This window comes from Saccostrea echinata, unplaced genomic scaffold, assembly GCF_033153115.1.
Source record: "Saccostrea echinata isolate AGI-Se365-2 ecotype Australia unplaced genomic scaffold, CSIRO_AGI_Sech_v1 ptg000054l, whole genome shotgun sequence".
Taxonomy (NCBI): domain Eukaryota; kingdom Metazoa; phylum Mollusca; class Bivalvia; order Ostreida; family Ostreidae; genus Saccostrea; species Saccostrea echinata.
Genome location: NW_026889803.1, coordinates 64,567,807 through 64,590,436, shown reverse-complemented (window position 1 = coordinate 64,590,436; position 22,630 = coordinate 64,567,807). Strand labels below are relative to the sequence as shown.

At 34.2% G+C, this 22,630-nt stretch overlaps 1 long non-coding RNA gene and 1 pseudogene across 1 annotated transcript; one reads left to right on the top strand and one right to left on the bottom strand.

The window, feature by feature from the left end:
- The first annotated feature begins 7,173 nt into the window (after window positions 1-7,173).
- LOC133172230 (uncharacterized) lies at window positions 7,174-11,254 on the top strand. Its single transcript, XR_009718918.1, has 3 exons — window positions 7,174-7,278; window positions 10,662-10,777; window positions 10,928-11,254. It is a non-coding gene; the product is annotated as an uncharacterized LOC133172230 (long non-coding RNA).
- Window positions 11,255-18,332: 7,078 nt separating this feature from the next.
- Window positions 18,333-19,509, bottom strand: LOC133172103 (FMRFamide receptor-like; annotated as a pseudogene).
- Window positions 19,510-22,630: the final 3,121 nt, after the last annotated feature.

The window sequence follows — 22,630 nt, the reverse complement described above, 5'->3', positions numbered from 1 at the left end:
AAAACCTGGACTTTAATTTATGATTGGTAATGGACATTAATATTACTAAGATAAAAAAATTTGAGGAATGAAATATGAAGATAAGAACAGTAATCAAGCTCAAAAGTCCATTGAAACAATACAAATCGGGAGCAGAGAAAACACGGACCTATAATAACATCAGAGGTGGGATCAGGTGACATGGAGACGTAAGCATACCCTGTCTACCACTAACACCCTCCGTGTGCTCCTTGTCATGATCGGGCAAACGGAAAAATCCGTAGACAATTCAGTGTGAGAATAATGGCCTAAAAATTAGTATGAAAGACGTCATTCAGCATTCTACTTAATGATAGATTGCATTTACTGACAAGGACATTGTATCGACCATGGAACTTGCGAAAATGATGACTTTTAATGAAGCTGTTGATATCCCTGTTTCATCAACTTGTTTGTCAATAACTTGCCTCGTTTTAGAAATTTTTCGTACGTAGAGCATAATCTTGCGTATCGAATCAACTGGGAGACATAAACTCCATATGCATGTGATAAGGGCATATTATTACATAAGGACGTACATGTATGTGAAATACTATTGTGAATGTCAAAATATTTTTTTACTCAAGCTACACGCTGAAAAACAGAAAACATGAATGAATGTAAGACAATGGATAAGATTAGTTAAATTAAAATTTAGGATGGAAAGATTTCTTTTTAGTTTTATGCAGACTCTTTCTATTACTATATGTCTTTTCAATGGCTTGATATCATTCATTTAAAATAATATTTAGAAGCTTTTTAGAGTGCAATTAGGAAAATGTTTGAGGATTGTATTCAGATGGGTTATGAATAAAAAATATGTACATAAAACAGAATTGCTAACTACCACCAAAGAAAATTCACTTTTTCCTTTAAAAAATTGTTTCTGATCATATGTGTAAAAATGTTACTAAAGTGCAAAGTTAGTCATTTTAATGTCTAAACTGATAAATAAAAACACTGTCTTCTGAGGCGTAACTATTTCATAGAAAATATGAAGATTTTGCTCACGGTTTTTTGGGGAAATAATTAACTGCTTATAGTAGTATGAGACTCAGGAGAAAAAAAAATTAACAATATTTGCGGGTTTGACCCGAGAAGAACCTGTTAAAGTAGTCAATATCGTATTTGCAGAGTGTTTCATTGGAAAGGTTTATAAAAATTTTAAAAATACAAAGATTTTTTCTTTCCTCTTGTGAAAAACTGCTGCAGATATATTAACAAACATTAAAATGTTTTCTATAGATTGCACAGCATTCAGTTGTCACAACACACCAATGGCAAGATTGTTCCGTAAAACTGGGGCAACTGGATGTGAGGTGGTCGGGATATGGATATCAGGACACTGTGTTATTGTTTATGTGATGTGATAGACAAACCGCCCTATATCATTTGATTTTTGACTTGGAAACTGCTCATGTTGCAACGTCACTAACAATCATTTGTAACCACCAACTTTTTATCAATGCAGAAACAGTGTGCAGTGGACTTCAGGAAATTGGTTTTCGAGTACGAAGGTCATTTGAGGGTCTTGTCATGAAACCAAGGCATCTGCCAATAAGACTACATTGGCCAAAAGAGCATATGAAAATACAAGAGCTGATTAAGCAAGTATTCAATAATAAAATAGAATACTGAATGAAGCGTTAGCAATTTTGTCTAGTGCTTAAAATGGCCTCTTGTCTTCCAAGTTTACCTTAATATCATCTTGACCGCTAGTAAACCATAATTTAGGAGAATTAGAAAAATGTACATGTATATATTTTAGTGTTTTGGTGAGATGTTTGTAGAGATGCATTAAATCAGAATTTGAAGTATTGTAGAAAATCAAGGAAGTCTGAAACAGAGGCAAAAAATAATTCATTTCCTATTAATTCAGAAATGATAATTACACATCGCCGCCATCATGAATTTCTAATATATTCATTTAGATATTTTTGCTGTCAAGGTATCTGACATATTGCGTTCCTTGGAATCACTTAATTTTTGGAATTTTTTAAGCTACTTTCTGATCTTGTTTAGATATACCAATTATGTGCCGAGACTCATAGTCTCAACCATCTAGCATGGTTTTACAAGTAGCTCTTATGCAGTGGTTGGTGTAAACACATGAAAGACCTGCATTTTTGCTGATCCTCTGTATCAGACTTCCTTGTGTGTTCTTCCCATCAACCATGTTGTAATATCATACAGGAAAATGATCAGTTGCGCTTGTCAACGGTCGTTGCCATAGAGAGTCATAATCCCAAGCTTATGACTGGGCAATTTGCATGGCCTATAGGATACCATTATAAACAAATTACAACAATATAAATTTCATATATATGTACTTGAAAAATACATTTTCACTCTGCATTTTTGTAACTTAGTACAGGTTAGATTTAGGATAGAAAATTAAATAAATTTTACAAGAAAATATATCTTTGAATTTTTTTAAATAGGCATGACATATATGTAAAGTATAAAAATATACATAATCTTTGCAAATTAAGAGGCTTATGTTATGTGCTTTCCAGGTTACATCCTTCCACCATCTATGGAATTGAGAATTTAAATGCCCCAGTAGGTGAAGCATCTGAAACAAAGTATTTATATTTGTAGTGTAAGTTGTTGTTAGACTTACATCGATTTTGGAACTGACCTGCTTCGCCGCTTCGGGAAATAGTTTCCTCCTTTAAATTCCTAAATAAATTTGCTTTTTCTAGAGTACCCATTCCATAACTGTATTATTCTTGACCGATGACGTCAGATTACGCTTTAATGAGTTATCTTTCCTGTCGTTTGGTTGAACAAATATGGTTGATGTACGCTTTGGAAAAGTCTCAGAAGAAGAAATTCAGGCTATTTTGGAAAGTAGAAACAGTAAAAACACAAAAATGTAGTTGAAAGTTTAGAAAACATACTAAACGATTATCTTCTGACCTTTGGCCTATCCCTACATCTTCTGAAAGAAAAATCATGCAATTTTCAGAAGTTCTACTTTGCCGCTAGGAAGAAAGACGGTAGCATATGAACTGACCTGCTCTTAGAGCTTATACTTGATCATTCACTTGGTGCATAAATGTCCGATGCTGCGTCTAAAGCATATTTAAGCTTACCTAAGTTGCGTTCTCGTATCTTTGAACTGAAGGTTCTTTAAGAGTGAAGTACATTTGAAACTTATTCTTCTTATCCAGAACAAATAAGGTGCTATGCTGAAAAATGACTTGTTGGGTCCATTTTAAGATTTAAGACTTACGGGTTGTGAGGTGCACTCTTGGGATAACTTGCAACGAGATATTATGCAGCATTTGACTAAAGTTGAAAACGTGATTATGAAAGTTAAATGTTGGGTATTGTTTTTATAGATGTGCTACCTATTTTACGCATGAAATCTCATATAAGAAATGTGGTTTCGAAGTATTTATTTAACTATCATAGTTATGTATCAAATGTTAAAAACATTGATCGACTTTTGCTTGTGATTGAATAAAAATTGACTTGTTATTAATAAAATAGATTCTAAATTAACAGAAAATAAAGACAAATTAATACAAGTACATATTCATTAATCATACATATGAGTAGTCAGTATATTAAACTCAGAACGGTTGTATTAAAACTATATGAAGTAAAATGAAATAACATCGTAAGAATTGTTTAGATTTCATTTCATTTTGAATGTATTACAATATATTTAATTTAAATTGATATGTAAAATATAAAACACAAATGTATATATAAAAGTCAAGTCCCTGCCCCCTTTTAACGGCACTCCGTAAAAACGAGGGAGATTTTAAACAGCTCCTTCCCATATGCATATCAAAATTTTAGTATATGTATAGACTAACATCCCCGGTACAAAATGGGCCCTAAGAGTTTGTCGCTCGCTTTGAACTCTTTATGCCCAAGGGTTCAATACTCGTTCCCAGTGCCGCGTCAAACTCTAAGGCATTTCATTCCGCAAACCTCGGCTGATTCCGTCACCTTCATCAAACCTCGGCTGTACGAGGAAACTTGATATGCGTCTCCGCTTAACGTTTGTGATAAGGCTGCCTGTTTACCACATAGGGAAAACGTAACGCTTTGAAAACGATAAAAAACATGCTTCTGATATACGTTAAAAATTTTCAAAAGCATTTAGGTAACACTAAGAATAACACTTACCAAGAAATATGCACTAAGTATCTTCACATAATTACATATTTGTTAACAGATCGAATTCAGCACACTGTGCACGTGTAATTATTGGGCGCAGCCATACTGCGTATAAAGTAGCTCCGGTTCAATGGAGGTTTACATGATACAGCCGAGGTTAGATGAGGTACGAATCGGCCGAGGTGTGCCGAATGTAAGGCATTTAACGCGGCTAGTGACTGTTCCTTTGCTAAGTCTTCGGCGTTAAAAGTAAAAGTCATGAATCTTTCACCTTAAAAAAAGGAGTTCCCGCTAGTAATGAAACCATGCATAAATCAACATTGTGACACTTCATCTAAAGCGGATAATCTTTTTATCTGGGTGAAAAATTCTGAAATGGCGTAAAGCAACATTCCATTATCAATCACATGTTACCTTAGGTAACTCCTTTCCCCCATGGCATTTACTTTTTTTAAAGACAGAACTACTTTTCTTGTGGCTAATAATGCTACCAAAGATGCGTGCTGCTTCCTGAAATCCAAATAGATTGAGTCCTCTCTCAACACCCAGGTAACAAATTCAAAATACTTGGATCCTATTTCACTCGTACGGAAAAATATGAGGGTCCCTCTGAAAGGTTGAGCCAGAACTCCAATTATGAAACCATCCCATCAGTAATTCCCTATCTTTAAAAGTTAAATGTGTACCTATAGAAAAATATGTCAATAACACAAATAACAAATCTGTATCTGCCCACTACAACAAAGATAGCTTTTGCCATTTCTAGTACTAACAGACATGCGGTACTCCTAAGGAATAAGTACAACAAATATTGCATAAATAAACTAAACTAAAATAATTAAAATTAATTGTAATGAATGTCTGATATCAACACCTTAGTATGTAAAAGGTATTTTCCTCCTTTCTTTCTAGCAGACGGTTCAATGAGAATTGTCTTTACATGTAATTTCATAGATTCAAATCTTTCCAGTCCTTTGATTTAATATTGTTTCGTAAAAAATTGACATTTTTCGAGTAAAAATGCATGGCTTATATAAGTTTTGCTTATCTAACAGAACTAAGTGCTCTAACTGAAAGTTAATAATAAAATTATCTACATAATAAGCTAATAGCCTTTTATTTTCATTTATTATATTTTCCTGCAAATATAGTAAAAATGAAGCGAATAGTTTTTATTTACATGTCATAACCACCTTTAACCAAGTTCATAATTTGGTAGTCACCTTTAATGTTTATAAGAAGTTTACAAGTAAATTTTAGTGTTGGTTAAAGGTGGTTATGACACGAGTCGGAGTTACCAAACACACCCACTCTCTTGAGTTTTTCCATTACTCTAATGCTAAAACGGACCGATAGTACATTTCTTTGTCACCTTATATCATAACAAATACTACTGGTATATCATCGTTAACCAATCAGCATTTGTCATTAAATTGGATCATTAGCCTACTGATTCATGCAGTTTTTGAAGGAAAAAATACTACTTGAAAATTTGAAGTCGTTGTAGGCCAAAAAACTGCCTTATAGAGAATGGTCCTTTGTAATTTTCAAGGTTGTCATAACGTGGCAAAAGGTAAAAAAACATTTAGATGTTTTTTTAATACATAAATACATTAATAAATCTATTTAGAATACGCGATATTACTTTAGAATGCAAACCAGTATGTATAAAAATGAAACACACAAATGTCATGTAGAATTATTACTTTAACTTGAAATATGTCACATCTTTACTAGCCTGTGTTAGGAAGGAACTTGAGTTAGCAACCATAATATCCCGAGATAAAATTATATATGTCTCCAGATTATTTTTAATTAATTAATTTCCTGAAAGCAAGTAAGATATAATATCATCGATTCGAACGTTACATAGATGAATGCAAGAGCCTTGAAACGGTTTACCTTGAATACCATTTCCTTGGTTAGAGTTACAATGGCTATAGAAATCGAATCTAATTAGTTTAGAAGTAAAGTAAATTTAGTCATTTTATTATATTTGAAGCATCCCCTGGCCCATGGTTTAAAGTTTTGATAAGTATGGTTAGTCATGATCCTTTGCAGCTAGGAAGGAGCCTTATATGGGTTCAATTTTTTTTTTCATCGGATTGAAGAGGGAAACAATTCTTAAGTCTATTTCTGAAGAACAGTAGGGCTAAGGTTACACAGGTGAGTGCTGTAATCAATGAGGCTCTAGTTTTACATGAAAAATTATCACAATAAAAAAGTTCATTAAAAAAAAAAAGAAGTAAAAGGTTCTTCTAAGGAGTACATTTCCAATCTTTTATGCTACTTCGTACATGTTGTTTAATTGACCTTATGATGTAAAGAAAAAGTTAAGAAAGTATGGCAAGCCCTTTTACTATTTATTCGTAAAATAAATTTTCACTCAAAATTACAGAGATATCTCTTATTTTAGAGAGATATCTCTTAAAAAACAGAGATATCTCTCAACTTAAAGAGATATCTCTCAATTTAAAGAGATATCTCTCTAAGAAAGAGATATCTCTTTCACTTAGAGAGATATCTCTTACACTAAGAGAGATATCTCTTTCACTTAAAGAGATATCTCTTTCACTTAAAGAGATATCTCTTCCACTTAAAGAGATATCTCTTTTCCTTTGAGAGATATCTCTTTCATTAAGAGAGATATCTCTTAGCGTTAAAGAGATATCTCTTTCACCTAGAGAGATATCTCTTTTACTTTGAGAGATATCTTTCCAAGTTAAAGAGATATCTCTCAATGTAAAAGAGATATCTCTCTTAGTTTATCTTAAAAGATATCTCTCTAAGTGAAAGAGATATCTTTCAAAAGTGTCCAAAAGAGATATCTCTCAAGCAAAAAGAGATATCTCTTTACTGTAAAGAGATATCCCTTTACATTATTTTTATTTAAAAAAGCATTTTAATGACTTGTCCCTTTACCGGAAGTAAGCTTTATATTCACGGAAATGCATTAAATCAAAACGAAAGTAGAGACGAAAAAGTAGAACATGTGGTGTTTTATGGTATTTGTGAGCAAATTACTGACTTGCAGGTGTAACAATGACCCCAAGATACGACACAAAAAGGGAACTGTCCTTCTACAAGTGCTTGATCAACTGATTTAATGGAAATAAGTTCAGAGTAAGAAACTTAGCCGATCATGAAACTTCGTAAACGTATCACAGGCACTTGGGGTCTGGACTCCCCCCCCCCCCCCCTTTCCATTTTTTTTCTTTTTAAATATGGGGTCAAGTCACCTTTTTCCTATTTTTGTATTCTAATATGCACTATATGTTATCAGTAATGTAACTCTTTTGTCTGTATATGCTGTTTTTAAATATACCGTTTTCGACTGATACATAAAAAGAGAGAAGGCTTGCAACTCTTTTCTCGTCGTCTGCCTCACCTCGCTTAAACTTCGCCTGATTATTTATCTAAAGCATAAGAACACATGGAATATGCATACATCAATAAATTTGTTACACATTCTTCTTCCTTTTCGTATTTCCATTTAATTTTTATGTGCCCCCGATTTGTAAATATTTCGATTAAATCAACCGCATCTAGGGTAAATTTTGTTGATGTGCACTAGCTGGGACGGAAGTGCAATAACGGTAACTCTAATTTTACAAATGTTCTGTATTAAATAAAAATTCCAAGCTTTGAAATAAAATATTGAGAAATTTGGTTGTCTAAGTCGTATGCTGAATGTGAATCTTCATCCATTAGAATCTGCTAGTTAGAGCTATCTTATACACAAAACTTACCGTTACATATATTATGAAGAGAAAATTCGGGATATTTTTCCCTCTTTCATTTAATGTTCCGAATGACATTACATTTAATGATGACGCCCGAAAATACCGGACACTTCCGTCCCAGCTAGTGCACATCAACAAAATTTACCCTAGATGCGGTTGATTTAATCGAAATATTTACAAATCGGGGGCACATAAAAATTAAATGGAAATACGAAAAGGAAGAAGAATGTGTAACAAATTTATTGATGTATGCATATTCCATGTGTTCTTATGCTTTAGATAAATAATCAGGCGAAGTTTAAGCGAGGTGAGGCAGACGACGAGAAAAGAGTTGCAAGCCTTCTCTCTTTTTATGTATCAGTCGAAAACGGTATATTTAAAAACAGCATACACAGACAAAAGAGTTACATTACTGATAACATATAGTGCATATTAGAATACAAAAATAGGAAAAAGGTGACTTGACCCCATATTTAAAAAGAAAAAAAATGGAAAAGGGGGGGGGGGGTCCAGACCCCAAGTGCCTGTGGCACTATCAACCAAAAATTCCTTGACAAGCAAAAAAAAAAAAGGTCATTAGACGTTTTTATTGAGGGGGCACAAGCATGTAGTAGCTCTGTTTTCTACAGTAATCTATATATCGGCAAAATTATTGGGGGGCACAGCCCCCCCCCCCCCCCGCTTCCTACGGCCATGACCCGAAAATATAATTAAAAACTTATTTTATCTGGAAATTATTGGAACTACGAATTCCTGGACGCATTTGATTTACACATCCTTGCTCTTTCAAAAATTTTATCTTTATCCCTAACATTTAAGAAAAGAAGCAATTTTGTTGTGTATTAATGAAAAACATTACATCTATAATCCAGAAAATTCAGAGTAGAAATGTGCAAAAGCAAACCCCCTCACTAATATCGTCAGCCCGTGCTCAGTGTTGTGTACAGAGCTTAACAAATTGAATACACCCGTGAAACGTAAACTGTTTTTGTAAACAGGGCACGAGCTCTGTTATTGTTAATGTTTACGATTCACCGGGTGTGTTCAATTGTTAAAGTCTGCACACACCACTGAGCACGGACTGACAATACTGTGAGTGGGTTTTGCTTTCGAACATTTCTACTCTGAATTTTCTGGATTATAGTTTTAATATTTTTCATTAATGCACAACAAAATTGCCACTTTTCTTAAGTATTAAGAATAAAATTAAAATTTGTGAAAGTGCAAGGATGTGTCAATCAAACGCGTTCAGAAATTTGAAGTTTCAATAACTATGAGATGAAATAAGATTTTTATTATATTTTAGTATGAAATGCTATAGCAACATATAAGTCATGAAATTTTACAGAAAATTTGAGAAAATATTAACTTCAAATCTGTGTCCAACCACCTTTAATATACTATCATACTATGGGTTGAAAAAAGTATTACAGAAACAAGTGCCTGTGGAAAGCGAGTAGACCATTTGATTCTGAAAGGGGGAAGTGACTTGCAGATTTTGGAAATAAATAATCTGAACCTCAAAATGTTGAAAACAAATAATTTGTCCTTCTCCCCCCCCCACCCCCCTTTGTTTGTGTGTAGGGGGGGGGGATCTAAAAATGTTATAAGTGAAGAAAAAATATATATTATTTTCTGTATTTATCATCTTGAAAATAGTTAGTTTGTCCTTCACTGGTAGTGGTATGGAAAGAAATAAGCTGACTTGAAAAATAGCCCTCTATCCCCCCTTCTTAGAATGAAATGATTGTCCTCTTAATTTTGAAACATATTTAGCTTTCCTGTGCTAAAGGCTCAATTGAGCTTTGAATTCTGATCTAAATTTGTGGATCAAATGAAGAATATTCAAATTAAAGGTCCCGCTCTCTTTCAATAGGAGATAATAGATAATTAGCTGAAAATTTTATGACATATTTGATAAAATATAAATCTTTCTCAAGAACCACTGGGCCAGGTGAGTTGAAACTTATGTGCAAGCTTTATTTTATAGTGTAGATTCAAGTGTAGATTCACGATCATTCATAGCTTAATTGACCCTCTAGGGTAGTATGGGGCAACAATGGGTGATCAAGTTTTACATTAGAATATGTAGGAATTTTTCATAGAATCTTCTCAATCAAGCTAAGGCATAATTGTTCATACAGTAAAATCTCATTATCTTGAAATCGATTGGACCAAGAAAAAACTCTGAGATATCTGAGGATTCGAGATATCAAGGGTATATTACTTAAACAATAAGCGATTGGGACTTCGACATATCCATGGTATTCGAGATATCAGTGTTCTCGATACTGAAGTTCAACTGTATTTACATGGAAGCATTAGGTTGTGTATTATACGTTCAATCAAATTTGTTCAAATTATGACCCGGGGGGTATGGTGGGGCCATTATGAGCAATTAAAGTTTTACAAAGGAATATATATGGAAACAAATCTTTAAAAATCTCTTCTCAAGAACAATAAAAAGATAAGTAATATTTCTAGGGAAGCTGGGATCCTCATGTCTCAAGGGGCTAGGGTTGAGCCAGAACAGGCAAAACAAGTTTTACTTTGGAAGATATGGGCCGGGGGGGGGGGGGGGGGAGAATCTGCTTATAAAGAACAACATGGCCATAGTGACTAAGGTGATCATTGTAGCCATGGGCCTTTTGATTTCATGTTTTTCTAGTGCAGTTGCAGACCACTGTATTTAATTTAAAAAGATCAGTTACATGTAATGATTAATGAAACATCCCCTACAAATTTTTGGTGTCATTGTTTCAGATATGAAGTGCAACAAGGGTATGTCTAACACACCTTCTGTGACACTTGTCTTTGAATGCGATGGATGTCCAAGATTCCAGTGATTGTAACAAGTCAATATGATTACCTGAAAAAATGTGAGTCAATTTTTACATGTGTATGTATCATTTTATTATAACTTAGAAATATGCTGTTAACAACATTGAAACATGAAATAGATCAATTCAAAAAGACACTATGTTCTCTTAAAGTCTTAAAAGATTTTTCCTTGTGTATGTGTACTATAGGTCACAAGTACAGTCTGCAGAGACAAGCACTTCTATCATTGAGGGAAAGTCTGCATTGTCAAGTTCTTTGCATAGACAAAAAAAGAGATAAGCAATGGGGTGTATGGACCAGACCAGGATTCAAGTCAGGGCCCCCTGAATCAGTAGTCATTTGCTCTACCAATTTAACTATCTGGCCACCAGAAATTGAACCCACCTGAATGCCCTACATGTATATGGATCTGTGGAACTCTGAAATATCCAAGTTTTATCATTAAGAGAGGTTTTACTCCACCTATGTCAAGTGACCATAATCTAACAATTCACTGTATACACTTCAACAAAACTGCAACCCAAGAAGAAATTATTGTTCTATTATTAATCTTCTGGCTACAGAAAAAAAAATTACATGTGATGTTAGTATAGTTTTTTATTATGTTAACTGATACTGTGGACCTTATTTAAACTTGTAGAATGTCAATCTCCTATGCAGAGTTGTCGTTTGTTCCTCTCTCAGACATGTATGGGCCAATGGTAGAAAGTGGTAGAATATTTCACATGTATAATATTTTTACACAATACATTCAAATTAACGGCAGTCAAGTTTATAACTTAGATTTTTGTTTTTTTTTCAAATCTAGCTCCAAATACACAAGTATAAGATTCATTTTTCATTCATCTTTAAGTAATATAAAATTTTTGTCTTTTCTTTCATTTTCTTTTCTTTATGTTGTTCATATTTACCTTACACTTTTTTGAATGAGGGCTAATGAAAAGGCTGACTGTAGCCCAAACCCTGATATCCTATTGAAGAAGCATTGAAAGTTTGTGTGTCATGCATAAATTGAATATATGTGTGATGGCCTTGACCCAAGGTTATTTGATGAAGTTTGAGGTGATTTTTATAAAATAAAAATTTATAAAAATCTATAATTCCTGTTTGACTATATCTTGTAATTGAGAACGTTTAGAGGCTCATACTTATCACAAGTATTGAGCATGACCTGAGGTTATGACTGATCTTAAATCAAGGTCATTTTTAAGCAAGTTCAAGGTAACTGGCAGAAAAAGTGTATTACCTTTGTCAAATGCATAATTTGCAAATGATACTTGACACAAAGATTGCTTATGACTAAATGGTGTTTCATGACCTTATCCAATGTCAAGATTACTGGCAGTAAATGTGTGAAATTTGTTTTCATTTCATTACTCCCTCATGGATAAGTATTGAAACTGGAAACTTCAAAGATTATTTGTAAGCTGAAAGTACATCATAACCTTTACCCATGATATTGTGGCAAGTTCAAGGTCACTGGCAAAAAAAATTGCTCATGTCAGGTCCATAATGTTGTAATGGAGAAAAAGTAAATATCTCCCTTTTATTTAAAGATTTATGATGAATAGAAGATGCATCTTTTCTTTCTTAACCAGTATCATTTTGGCAAGTTCAAGGTCACATTTAGAAAACTGATATTGGCATTTTCAGAAAAAAAAATGTATAGGGGGTATAATGTTGGAGTTTGTTCACAGTTATTGAATTATATAGGCATAGTTCAATTATAGTATACATGCAGGTAGAATCCATGACAATTCAGCCATAACTGGAAGGTATTTTTGAATCCTTAATGATAGAATTTTTGCAGATTTAGATTTTACTGACTTAACTTGGGAAGACCTCTTAAATAAAAAAAGTCACATAAGTATAAGCATCAGGGTGACTACACTTTATGATATTACAATTTTTCGTAGCATGTATTACCAGTACACAAAAAAACAAGAATTGGTATGTACATGTAATAACCTTTTTATCTTGAATTCAAATAAAGATATTGAAAACATTGATACATTGTTTTATTGACTTGGGAATAAATTGCTTTGTCAAACAAGTAAATGTGCAGAGAGTGTAGAAGTCTGCGCATCACTTTTCTTGGCCTGGAATTCTTCAAACAGGACAGGATAGGTATGGTAGGACACCCTCAGATTCTCAACTTTGTTTAGGTAGTTGCTTCTTGTGATTCACCTGTGAAATTATTATTTCAAAAATAAATATAACAAAATGTAGTAATGTAACTGATCATTCAATGTCAAGCTAAGCAAATAAAGGAATAGATAATATAAAATTAAAAACAAGAGGCCCAGGGGCCACATTGCTCACCTGAGCACTATGGCTAGGAAAAAGCAGAAATCAGTTTAGTCTTGAACGGTTTAAAAGTTTAAATACAAGAGGCCCATGGGCCACAATGCTCACCTGAGCACATTGGGTAGGCAAACGTACAAATCATTTCAGTATTGAAAAGATTACCGGGAGGGGGGGGGGGATTTTAAACTATCTGATGATGCTTACATATCAATATAACAAATCAAATGGCTTTCTTGTGCTTGAGAAGATTTTAAAAAAATTTCCCATATATTCCTTTGTAAAAATTTGATCCCCGATTGTGGGGTCCCAGGGGTCATCATTTGAACAAACTTGAATCTACACTTTCTGAGGATACTTCCATATCAATATGACTAAACATAGCTTTTCTTGAGAAGAAATCTTTTTTCCTAATGTTCTTATGTAAAACTTTCGATCCCCCATTGGACCCCATCCTACCCCCGGGGGTTATCATTTGAACAAAATTGAATCTACACGAGCTGAAGATGCTTCCATATCAAAATGACTAATCATGGCTTTGCAGTTCTTCAGAAGAAGAAATTTTCCTATATATTTCTATTTAAGACTTTGATCCTTCATTGTGGCCCCACCCTACCCCCGGGGGTCATGATTTGAACAAACTTGAACGTACACTACCTGAGGATGCTTCCACATAAATATAATCAATAAGGGCTTTGCTGTTCCTGAGAAGAAGATTTTTAAAGATTTTTTCTATATATTTCTATGTAAAACTTTGATCCTCTATTGTGGCCCCGCCCTACCCCCGAATGTCATGATTTGAACAAACTTGAATCTACACTACCTGAGGATGCTTCCACATGAGTTTCATCTTTCCTGGCCCTGTGGTTCTTGAGAAGAAGATTTTTAAAAGATGCTATTAATTTTTCACTAATTCTTCACTATCTCCCCTTGAAAGAGGGTGTGGCCCTTCATTTGAACAATCTTGAATCCCCTTCACCCAAGGATACCTTGTGGCAAGATTGGTTGAAATTGGCCCAGTGGTTCTGGAGAAGTTGAAAATGTTAAAAGTTTACAGACAGACAGACAGCTAGACAGACGGACGGACAGACAGCTAGACAGACAGACAGACGCTGGACAAAAAGTGATCAGAAAAGCTCACTTGAGCCTTTGGCTCAGGTGAGCTAATAAAAGTGGTTCGGGGGGGGGGGGGGGTTGAATTGAACAAATTTGGATCTACATTACCTGAGGATGCTTCCATTTAAATATGACCAATCATGGCTTTGCTGTTCTTGAGTAGAAGATCTTTAAAAAATTTTCCTATGTATTCCTATGTAAAACTTTGATCACCCATTGTGGCCACACCCGACCCCCAGGGGTCATGTTTGAACAAACTTGATTCTACACTAATCTAAGAATGCTTCCATATAAATGTGACCAATCATGGCTTTGCTGTTCTTGAGAAGAAGATCTTTAAAGATTTTTCCTATATATTCCTATGTAAAACTATGATCGTCCATTGCGGCCCCACCCGACCCCGGGGGGTCATGATTTGAACAAACTTGAATGTACACTATCTGAGGATGCTTCCACATAAGTTTCATATTTTCAAGCACAGTGGTTCTTGAGAAGAAGATTTTTTAATGATGCCATTAATTTTTCACGATTTCATAATTATCTCACCTTGGAAGAAAGCGTGGCCCTTCATTTGAACAAATTTGAATCCCCTTTACCCAAGGATATGTTGTGGCAAGTTTGGTTGAAATTGGCCCAGTGGTTCTGGAGAAGAAGTCGAAAATGTGAAAAGTTTACAGACGGACAGACAGACAGACGGATGGACTACAGATAAAATGTGATCAGAAAAGCTCACTTGAGCCTTTGGCTCAGGTGAGCTAAAAATATGAAAGTGAGAGAGGGCCAAACTAAGGGTTTAATTATTAATTCATAATGGAAGTAAACAAGCTTGAAAGACACACAATTCAATCTTAGAACATGTACCTGGTATTTCTTAAATTTTAGGTTCATTTACATTGTATGTAGGTGTCAAGCTTTCATCAACTATTTCTGCATATAATATTGAAGGGTTTTAATTTGTAAGACAGAGTGAATTAAAGTTATACATGTACAGGGTATTTATTTATGTGTATTTAACACATCACCATAAATGTGATGATGCAGAATGGTCTACAAACAAACAAACTTATTTTGTGTGATCTCATAAACTACATGTGTCTTCCTTCTGTGACCAAACATGTATAAAATTTGAAAGCTAAGGACATTATAAAGAAAACTAATATTGTTGATTGAGTTATATCCCATTCCCATATGAATGTTCAATGAAATCGATTCATAGTGATTGGACCCTTACAACTATAGTTGTCCTTCTGTAATGGACAATTCCTATGTGTAACATTTTTTTAAGTAATGAGGTAAATCAAAGATTGTTGAACAGATGGAATTCATTAAGATATGATTAATATATTTTATTAATATTTAGTCGTGCAATCAGTAAGAATAAATACCTGTTGGCTCTCTATTCCCTTAGGAATACACCAGGTCTAGAGCACTGTCCTAAGTTAGCTTAGAGTACATTGATCAATCTCAGCTTTACACTAGCTGGCATTATGACAAAGGAGGGGACACAACTCAGATGTCTCAGCCTGCAACACACAAATTATTTGAAGTGACCTGTTTTACACTATATCAGAGATAAAAAAAAATCTCCCAGTCATGGTTACTTTATGGAAGGTATACTCAATGAATTGTGCCATAGTTACTGAAACTGCTTTCTGTCAATACCAAACAGCCAATTTCTGGCATAAAATTATTGACACCTTTTGCATTTAAATAAAATTAAATAAAAAGTGATTTGGAATATTACTGGTATGTACCCTAAATGACTGCACTGAACCGTAAACTTTGCTTAATTTCAGAAATATTTGATTTCAAAAATATAAAAAAAAAATTCTGAGGAATTGTCAGAGAATGTACAATTGTACCATGATAGATTAATTTTGTTGGGAAATGAAAACAAAGACCAAAGGGCAAGGATTTTATTTTACAAACTATATGTGTGTGATAACACCACAAATGCCCCCGCAGACAGTCAAAATTTCAAATTGCAAATTGCACATTTGTAGCCAAGATAATGATTAGAAATTGAGAATTTTTAAATCTTTTCTAAGTTCAAGGGGGATAACTGTCAATACCATGACCAAATTCAAACTTGACCTGCATATTCCTATGACGTATCCATATATCAAATTTGAGTTGAATGTGTGCAACTGTTGCTGAGATAATAAACGGAAATTCAATGATGACGGAATGACAGAATGACGGAACAGGGTAACACTATATCCCCCCCCCCCCCGTCCATTTTATGGCGGGGGCATAAATAAAAATTCTGAAGATTAAGGGGTACCTATATTCTCCTACATTTCAGATGTTAAGGAAAGTATTTCTATTCTGCTAAGGCAAATTTTCAAACTTCTAAAAAAAAAAAAAACCAAGTTCAAGCTATAGATTTCCATAAAAGAAGTGTTGCAATTATGAGTTGGCAATCCATTATTATCATTTTTATTTCCATTTTACACAATAGAATTTGCATCAAAATCAAAGAATGTCTTGATCCCTTTCCTTTAGTGAGAGCAGAAAAAATTAAAATTAGACCCAACTAGATCGCAATGTGTAGCAATCTTGTTGGAGCGGAATAAAGATCTAATTTTAGTTAGACTGAATTTATTTAAATTTGTTAATTTTTTGTGCGATTTATTGAAGGATAATGACTAGCGCATATTATTGATCTTTGCAATCAATCAGAGTTCAGCTTATTGTATAAAAGACAAGAGACAAAATGTACATAATTAAACCACAGGTGCTTCTAGGGAACAGGAACACAACCCACCCCAACCCTCTAAAATTTTGGGCTTCCCGAGTTATTTTTTGATTAATTTTTTTAAGCATATATGTTGATGTATAATGCACTATAAAAATTCACAATTAATGCATTCATAATATATGCACAGGTGCTTGGGGACAAGAACCCCCCCCCCCCCCGTTGCATATATATCTCTGGATACATATACATGTATAGCTTATTGCATCAACTGTGAATTTTTATAGTGCATTATACATCAACAAATGCTTTAAAAAATCATGAAAAAATAATTCAGAGAGCCATTAATGTTGTTTGGAGAAGTTGCTACCCCCCCCCCCCCACTTTCGCCTTTTGAAATCGTTGCAACGGGGGGGGGGGGGGGTCCTGTCCCCAAGCACCTGTGCATTAAACCATGAGTATCAAAACCTAATGGGGCTAATTGTAGAATTGCTGGTGGTTGGCTGGGAGCAAATCTCCCCACTTTCTTTTTCCACAAAACAACATTAATTACGCCCAATAAAAATATTCAGCAAAAGTTCACTGTTCAACGGAATAGACCCCCACCCGATTTCTCCAACTTGATTTCGACGAGGATGTTAATTAAAGTAGTCTTTAAATTTGACCTATTTTACAATATAACTTAAATGAATATGTCAAGTAATTCAGTGTTGTCTAAATTTAAAATTAGAAACAGCTGATTATTTCAAAAGTTGAGAAAATTCGGTCCATCGCAGTTGAGATTATTGCTAGCCTAGCTACTTTCGTTTTCCTGAATATAAAGACTTCAGCATGTTTATCAACAAAGTAGTCATTATCCTTTTGTTGTTTCAAACAAGGGATTTAGCATTTCTTTCTACATACTTCATTCTGGGATTGGGCATGCTGAATCTATTCCAGAGGCAGAGATCTACCTTATATATGATCATCAAACATTACACTTCCTGCCATGTGGTGTCTAGCCTCGCTTTCGTATTATAAGGGAGGAATAATTATTTCATTTTAAGGATCACTTGAAAAGAGATATCTCTTTCATTAAGAGAGATATCTCTTTAACTTAGAAAGATATCTCTTTTTGAAAATCTAAAGAGATATCTCTCTAACTTAGAAAGATATCTCTTTTAACGTTGTTAAAGAGATATCTCTCTAACTTTAAGAGATATCTCTCTAGCTTAAAAAGATATCTCTCTAAGTAAAAAGATATCTCTCTTACAAAAAGAGATATCTCTTTTGTTTATAGAGATATCTCTGTAGGTTATAAAGATATCTCTCTTAGTCAAAGAGATATCTCTTTTAGTTAAAGAGATATCTCTATAAGCTAAAGAGATATCTCTCTTATTGAAAGAAAAATTATTTTACGAATAAATAGTAAAAGGGCGTGCCATAAGAAAGAGTTTTACAACTTTTATTACTGAAACTCCTCCCTACATCAAAATCTATGTAATATATGCATGAGATAAAAGTCTGATCCCAGCTGTTTCCTTACGGATCAATGGATTAGCAGACTCCTTTCTTTGTTTAAACATAATTCTAACAATCTTGAATATTGCTCGGCGAAATTTCTCACCAAGTGCACAGTAAAACAGAAAGTTAATGGAGTGATTTATATACATTAGCATTTCAGCTATAGTTTTAACTAAATGTAGCTTGGCAAATCCTTCAAAGGTCCGATCAACGGAATTGTTCCAAAAACTGCTAATGATAATTGCTACATTCATTGGCAATGTAGTAAGGAGAAAGGCACACGATAATGCCAACAACATCGCTGTTGTCTTTTTGTTTTCTTTGGAAAATTTTGAAATGGTAGGAGATTCTTCTGGTCGGCGGTTAAAGGACATCATACGTATTCGTCTTTTCTTTGCTTTACAAATAGAATAAACAATAACACTATTTAGCACCACTAAAATTGAGAATGGTAGAAAAGAATACACTACTGCGTCAATCCATGGCCAAATGTCATGCATAATGGCTGAGGAGGAGGGTTTTATTGCGCATTTCGGAACTCCATTTTTGACTTGAATTTCTGCAAGCACTAAAAAGTGTACATTTACGATACAAATGACAGTAAATATAAGGGCACATGTAATTTTTGCTTTGCGAACTCTACATTTCGATAGGTTACGAAATGGATATTTGACTACAATAAATCTCAACTGTCACTGATATAATGATCCAAACCGACTCGTAGCTAAACAAGAGACCAAAGAAGATGGACAACTTGCAAGTTAAGTCCGAAAAATCCTGTATATCTTTCCCTGTTAACTGTTCTCCCCAGATTCTTGTCAGTCCGGTTAGCAAGACACCCAAATCTACGATAGACAAAATGCTTAAGTAAAAGTAGGTCGAAACCTTTTTCCACTGGTTTTGCAAGACAATGAAGGACAAAAGGTTTCCAAAGACTCCAAAGAATAGAATGAAAGGTGAGACATACAGAAGGATGAATTTACTAATGCGGAATGTCGTATACAGCTGTGTATATTGGTCAGATATATTTTGTTGTCCACATGGACTGGTAGCGTCTAACGTTGAAATAAGTAGATCGGTTTCAGTTTTGTTATCTCTTTCGGTGTTTATCCCGTACAGTAACTGTTCATAGAACTTACTGCAGTTCATCTTCCCCCTTTGAGTTGTCCTCCAAAGATTTGTTTTTGATGAGGTAGCGAGAAGATTCTTTAAACAATATTCTATTAGGACTTATTTTTATAAATGAGAAGCATGCGTTTCATTGGCTGTTTAATATTGTGTGAATGAGCTTAAACCTGAAAAGAGCTACATTCAAACAGTTAACCTGTAATGAGAGTCTGTACGTGGTGACAGACATAAAATTAATGGTTTTATCACGATCTCTCGAGATCTTATTATCAAGTGAAAGAAAGAACAGACAGTGGAAATATTCTTAGTTCAGCAAACCTACTAACATTTAAATGTAGAAGTCTCTTACACTGTTGTATAAAGAACATTGAAAAACAAGGGGATGATTCGTTGAAAGAAAGATTTCTTTCCCGATAGAAAAGGGGAAATCTGTGTCAAAAGACTAAACGCTAATCTTGTCTTCGTCAAAAGACTAGAAGTTAACCTTGTCTTCAATGGTTTTATGAACTCGTGTCAGTTGCCTGCGTGGCGCAGTGGTTACAGCGTCTGCTCTAGAGTGGCGAAGTAAGGGGCTGATCCTTACGTTGCGGGTTCGAGTCCACTGTAACCTTTCACGGTAGCCTAGTGGTAGGGCGTTCGTTTCGTGATAGGGAGGCCCGGGTTCGATTCTCGTTCTCCGCGCCGCGTCAAACCTAAGACGTAAACATTGGTAGTGACTGTTCCTTCGCCAAGCGCCCGGCATTAGAAGTGGAAGTCACGGGTGTCTCGGATATGACCTTAAAAACATAGGTCCCGTGCCACGATGGGCGTTGGCACGTTGAAGAACCCTCACTGCTTGCTCAATGGCCCTGAGTGCCGAGTATAGGTCTAAATTTGAAGCCCTTCACCGGCATGCTGTGACGTCTCTATATGAGTGAAAATTCTCGAATGGGACGTTAACCAATAAAAATAAACATGAACTCGTGTCAGATATACCCTGTGACATACTGGTCAACACAATATTGTCACACAGAATTGACATCTCCGTTGACACTTATGCCATGTATATTACATTATTTTATGAAAAATGCAAACATGATTATCATAGTTACAGTTACAATGATAGTTAGTTATCGTGCAGTGCATTTAATTATGCATTTTGAAAATTCACGATTTTCCACCGTTGCATTTCTCTGTTCAAACATACGTAATTCAAAATCATTTACCTTTAACAAAAGCAGTTAAATTGATATAAATACATCGAAATTGATACAGTATATGATTTACATGTATATATAAGTTAAAAGATATGAATATCGTATTAAACGGTTGAAGGGCAATATGCGAACCATCTACCTTTTGTCTTTTGTAATTCAGAAATGACCAATGAATTAGATAGATAACATTATCAATATGTACTGATTACAACTGACAAAGCAGGGAACAACATAGTCTGTGTTAGTGAGGCTCATTATTAGAGGAACTTGGATTTTATTCCAATATTCCTATAAATGGCAGCCCAACTTATAGTACTCTTTCTAGGGAAGATATTCTTCAAAATCATGCCAGTTTTAAATATTTTCAATAGTTCCAAGAACTCAATTGAATTTAAATTACGACACCCATGCTGGATTTCAGAAAACTTCATTAAAAATTTTCATAAACTAAGATACATATCGGGATCTAGTGAAATGTTCTACCAAGCTTCTTTCTTTTCTCCTCTTGAAAACATTAACAGCAGTGAAGGAGAATGCAACGTGCAATACCATATTAAAGAAATGGTGTTAGTCAAATATGGATTCTAAATACTCCAAAGAACTTTTAGAAAATTTGAAATAACAAAGCATTCAAAATCAATTGCCTCAAAACGTACAGAATGACTTTTCAGACTCGCTTATTTCTCGTTTTCCAACAATCTATTGGAATTCTCATGGGTATTAATTTTGCATCTTCATAAGCAGACTTGTTTGTGTATTGTTATGACGCAAAATATTCCCAATAGTTTCTATAAGAAAAGGAGACCCTTACCTTAGCCTTCAATTCGACATTTAGATATATAGATAAACAATATTCATCTTCGTTAGTATAACATGCTTTCGTGTATCGAATTAACCCAGAAGACATTATTAGTCCAGGTCCAATCAGTGCACTGTGATGTCACTTTTTTCAACACATGGCTGAAGTTTTGTGTACGAAAATTTACACCTGGCATCCTAACCAATCAAATCTCGTTTTTAAGTTACATAGGAAATAAAAACACCATATGCAGTGATATTGGTTATTGAATGAGGCACCGTTTTCGTATTTAGTGAAATCACCTATTTGAATAGGTGATATTACTCATTCAAATTGAATAGGTGATAACACCTATTCGAAAAGGTGATATCACTTATTTGAATAGGTGATATCACCTATTTGAATAGGTGATATCACCTTTTCAAATTGGTGATATCACAATTGGAAAAAATAAGTGATGTCATTTATTCGAATTGGTGATATCACATATTCGAATTGGTGATATCACCTATTCGAATTTAATTGATGATATCACCTATTCGAATTGCTGATAATACCTTTTCCTTTTGAATTGGTGATATTACCTTTGGCATTTCTTACAACATTAAATAGTGAATGCTCTCTTCCTCAAGACAATTTAGCTTCAATGCAAAGTAAAGGATGAAATTTTATGAGGCTTTCAAAGAGCAATTTCATTTCCTTAACATTGATTCAAAATTGATGAAATTGATTTCATTACTATTAAACAAACTTTTTAAAAAGACTATAAAAGTGTCTATGGAATTTTTGAACTTAATTTGAGCCATAATCTCTACTATTTCAAATAATTGATCATTTTTTCAGTGTTTCGGGAGGGGCACTGTTACAAAGTTACAATGTATATGCACGCTAAAAAGGTCCTTAGAACAAACAGATCTGCATGTGAAAAACTAGATTTCCATTGACCCTAAGCAAATTCGCGCTGCCCTTTCCCCCCTGTGTTATAGTCATTTTAAAACATCATATGTTATCGATCACTGCTAAGTTATATAGATTTTCCTTGAAGTCTAGTTTGCTATATTTCTTTAAATTTTCTTGTTATTATATTATTTATGTACAAAGAGACTGAAATGATAACTTCCTGTATAGAGAAAATGTATGCAGTGCA